We start from the raw sequence: 5,056 nt of genomic DNA, 5'->3' as shown, positions 1-5,056 counted from the left end.
CTTTGGAGATTCCAAACAGTAAGCTAGCTCTGTCAATGCATGCATCAAACTCATCATTTATGTGTACATCCCTGGAAAGTATTTGGAGTTCCAAATTCTCTTCCATCCTCCAGCCCTTTTCTACCCCCTGAGAAGGCAAGCAATATGATTGCAATTATGTGTATGAAATCATTCACACCATATTTCCCTATTATCTATGTTGCAAAAAAAGCAAGAAAAATAAAGCAAAAAAAATATACTTCAAATTTACACTCAAAATTCATCAGTTCTCTCTGGAAATGGATGGCATTTTTCATCGTGTGTCTTTTGGAATTATCTTGGATAATTGTATTGATCAGAGTAGCTAAGTCTTTCATATCATCATTAGAGTATTGCTATCAGTGTGTACAGTTATTTCTTGGTTTGATCAGACAATTTTCTTTTCTTTCTTTCTTTCTTTCTTTCTTTCTTACTTTTTTTTTTTGGTGAGGCAATTGGGGTTAAGTGACTTACCCAGGGTCACACAGCTAGTAAGTGTTAAGTGTCTGAGGCCAGATTTGAACTCAGGTCCTCCTGACTCCAGGGCCAGTGCTCTATCCACTGCACCACATAGCTGCCCCTGATCAGGCAATTTTTGAAGGAAGAAATTCAAGTTATCAACTATATAAAAAAACTTCAAATCATTAATAATTAAAGAAATGCAAATAAAGCAATTCTAAGGTTCTACCTCTTATCAAATTGGCAAAGTTAACAAAGGAAGAATATGACATGTTAGAGGGAAAACAGGCATGCTAAACCACTGCTGTTTGGACTGGGATTGGTTCAGCCATTCTGGAAAGCAATTTGGAACCATGTCCTAAAAGTCACTAAAGTATGATACAGCTATACTATTTCTAGGCCTATACCCCAAAGAGATTAGAGAAAGAAGAAAAGGATCTACACAGAAAAAAATGTATATATCTTTTTTGTAGTAGCAAAGACCTAGAAACTAAGAGAGTGTCCAAAAACTGAGGAATACTTGAACAAATATGGTCCATGAATGTAATGCTATTTTTCCCAAAGAAGTAATAAAAGGGTGGGTTTCAAAGAAAACATTTGTGTGAACTAATGAACAATAAAACAAGCAAAACCAGGAGAACAATTTATAAAGTGACAACCACAGTGTAAAGCCAAACATCTTTGAAAGAAAAGAATTCTGATAATGTAATTACACTTCCAGAGCAATGATGAAGCATGCTACCCAGCTCCTAAAAGAGATGTGATGGATATAAGAGGCAAAATAAACCATACATTTTGGACATGGTCAAAGTGGAAATTTGTTTTCTTGACTATGCACATTTGTATAAATTGTTTTTCTTTTATTACCAATTGAAGAGATCTGTGTGGGGGTAGAGAAAATAATTTATATAAATTAATATTTTTTTAAAAATAGATGTTCTTCATTGTCTTCATTTTTTCTCTCTATATAGTCAGGCCAAGCTCTTTTGAATGATTATGGGGCTAATTTAGGAGGCTCTATAACATTCTGGAGCATGAAACAATCACACAATGTCATCTGCCAATAGAAGCATACTAATGCAAGGGCATATTTATAGCATATATCAGTATATCAGATAAAAGTGCCCCAGAATCTGCTGGCCTGAAAGACCTTAAGAGGTAGTGTCAAGGGAGATTAAAAGGTGTAGTTATTCTTTATCTCACCAGAAGAAATAGAAATCTTCTACATTAAAGGATCAGAGGGCATGGAACATGATATTCCAGAGGGCAAAGGAATAGGGATTACAACCAAGAATCACTTACCCAGCAAAACTGATTATAATCTTTCAGAGGAAAAAATGGGACTTCAATGAAAAACAGGACTTTCAGGTATTCATGATGAAAAAACATAAACTGAATGGAAAATTTGACTTTCAAATACAAGACCCTAGAGAACCATAAAAAGTTGGAGCTGGGGGGCAGCTAGATGGTGCAGTGAATGGAGCACTGACCCTGGATTCAGGAGTGCCTGAGTTCGGATCTGGACTTAGACACTTAACACTTGCTAGCTGTGTGACCCTGGGCAAGTCACTTGACCCCAATTGCCTCACTAAAAAAAAAAAAGTTGGAGTTGGGTGATATGCCTGAGGTCGTGTAGTAGGTGAGTGTCTTGTGTCTGAGGCCAGATTGGGACTGGGGTTGTCCTGGGTCCAGGGTGGATGCTTTGTCCACTGTGTCACCTAGCTGCCCCATGATGATATCTTTAGGGTAAAATTGAGGGGTGAGAAGAAATAGAAATGGTGCCTTCCAATTCCTCCATCTAATGTGAGCACTTATGTAACTCTTTCCAAATGTCCATCTCCATGAAGACTGTTCAAAGGGGCAATGGGGAAGAAAAACAAAAGAGTGGACCTAAATGGGATCTGGAAGCCCATCCTTGAAGAGATGGCCAAGGGGAAGACAGTCTAATGGATCCTCATTTTCTTTCTCCTTCTCTTATTATTGTCTTTACTACTTTATTGGTTATACTTCTTAATTGTTTTATTATTGTAGTGGTGATATAGGGAAAGGGGCAACTCCTCACTCTAATGCTGTACCAGAAGTCCCATCCAGGTTCTTTTTAAAGACATACCATAAAGAGGAACCCATTCCCTGCTAAGGCAGCTTCTATACTTTTTTTGGAAAACTCAATTCTGAGAATTTTCTTTACATTGAATCAATACTTGTATTCATGCAAATTCCAACCATTGTTCCTGGTCCATTCCTTTGGGTAAAGAAGAATAATTTTTCACATTCTTCCACATAACAGTCTTTTCACTACCTGAAAATAATTTTCATGTCTCCATCTAAAGTGTTCCTTCTCTAGATTAAACATCTCTAGTTATTTCCACTAATCTTCATATGGCATTGTCTCATTTCCTTATCCATTTTAGTCATGAAAGATAACAATTTACCTTGTATGTATCTTGTATATGCATAGTTACTTGCATGTTGTCTCCTACAATGTGATCTCCTTAAGGGCTCACATTGACTCTCTTTGACTTTCTTTGTATCCCTGCACTTAGTGCAATACTTGGTACGTAATAAATATACATAGTAAATTCTTACTGACTTGAGTTAAGCTCCTTGAGGGCAGGAAGTTGCTTTTTTTGTATCCCCAGTGCTCAGCACAATGCCTATCATATAATAGGTGCTTAATAGATGTTTGTTGGGGGATCAGTTGACCTGACTTGACCATTGTACAATGGAAATAGAGCTGGATTTTGGAGTCAGTAGAGAATTGGATTTAAATTCTGCCTCCACCACTCACTATTATGAGATCATGTACAAGTGATTTAACCTTTCAGACTCCTAGTCTCCTAATTTATAAAACAGGGATAATAATACCTGGTATGCCTACATCAAAGGTTGTTGTGAGAATCAAATGAGATAGTGAAGGTAAAGTGCTTTAACAACATTAAAGTGCTTTATAAAATACCAAGTATTACTTTTATGTGTCATTGAAGGTTTTTGCTTTTTTACATTGCTCTTACTTCCCAATATTGTCTCTCTTCCATAGCCAATAGTTAAGCAAATCAAAATGACCCATAAACCATATATCTGGCAACATATATGGCATTCAGTACCTTTGGTCCATCAATTCTCTACATTAATAAATTAGGAAGTACCTGCTGTTAATGATTATATTAGCACATACTATTTCTATGTTATGAGTACTAATATATTCAATTATATTGACCCAATTTGACCATCTAAGATGACATACTAGAAGATGCTAGGGGATTGCTTTCAGGGAAATGGAAGACTAGAGCACAGAGAGACATTTTGCATTGGTCTACCATATGGTAGGAGCAACCTTTTTCCATTGGTTGCATAACTTGCCTAAGTGCTTTATAATTTTTAATGCATGTCCAGCGAATACTTTTCACCCATAAATCTCTACTAATTAGATTAGATAATTATACAGATAGATGAAAACCAAACAGTATTTTAGTAGTAGGTATGAAATGAAAAATAATCATAGAATCATAGAAGTTTAAAGCTGGAAGATACAGTAGGTAAAATCCAATTCAAACTCCTCTCTACATGAGGAAAAATATTTTAAAACTATATAAATGTTTGTCACTATTCATATACACACAAAAATATTTGACTTTATATATTTTTTCTAGAACTCTGCTTTTTTTGGTAAAGAGAATATGCAGTGAAGAAACTCTCAATACTATTGAAAGTCAGTAACTTCTCTGCAACTTATATTCTTGAAAAGTTACCTGAGAGTTTAACTGACTTGTCTGGTGTTACATAGCCAATATATGTCAGAGGCAGGAACTGAACCCAGTTTTTCTTGATTCTGAAACCACCACTACCCAATATCTTAGGCTACCTCTCTTCACAAATTTTAATAGCCCTTAAATTCCAAAGTAAATAAAGTAACAGGAAATAAAAAACACAGAAATCTAATTTTATTAAAACACATGCATTTCAACTTCAATTTTAACACTAACACAATAGGGCCTAATCCAAGGGATTGACCAGCATTGCCTATCTACCTACATTTGCCAAATCCATTACATTAATAAAAAAGAAAGACATACTTTTTTTTTCCTTTTTTGTGGGGCAATGAGGTTTAAGTGACTTGCCCAGGGTCACACATCTAGTAAGTGTCAAGTCTCTGATACCAGATTTGAACTCAGGTCCTCCTGAATCCAGGGCTGGTGCTTTATCCACTACGCCACCTAGCTACCCCAAGACATACTTTTTATACACTTGGAAAAATATTCTAACTAATGGCACATGGTGGAATTTCCTATGAGGTAAATAAACTTTCTTTCAAAAGAAGTATTAATTGTAGTCACAGTATTTAACTGAGCCAGTTTACAAAATGTTGGAGTCCAACTACCTTGCGAAGCATAACCACTTGAAATAGGTGACGTCATTCCAAACTGTCATTTCTTTTTCACCAGCTTATCACCTGATAAAAGAAATACCTGCTGTGAATGATTATATTAACACATACTATTTCTATGTTATGAGTACTAATATATTCAATTATATTGACCCAATACTAAAAACTGGAGTTACAGGCACTGCCTCTAGAATA

Source organism: Dromiciops gliroides, chromosome 3 (genome assembly GCF_019393635.1).
Source record: "Dromiciops gliroides isolate mDroGli1 chromosome 3, mDroGli1.pri, whole genome shotgun sequence".
NCBI lineage: Eukaryota > Metazoa > Chordata > Mammalia > Microbiotheria > Microbiotheriidae > Dromiciops > Dromiciops gliroides.
This window is presented reverse-complemented; position numbering follows the sequence as displayed.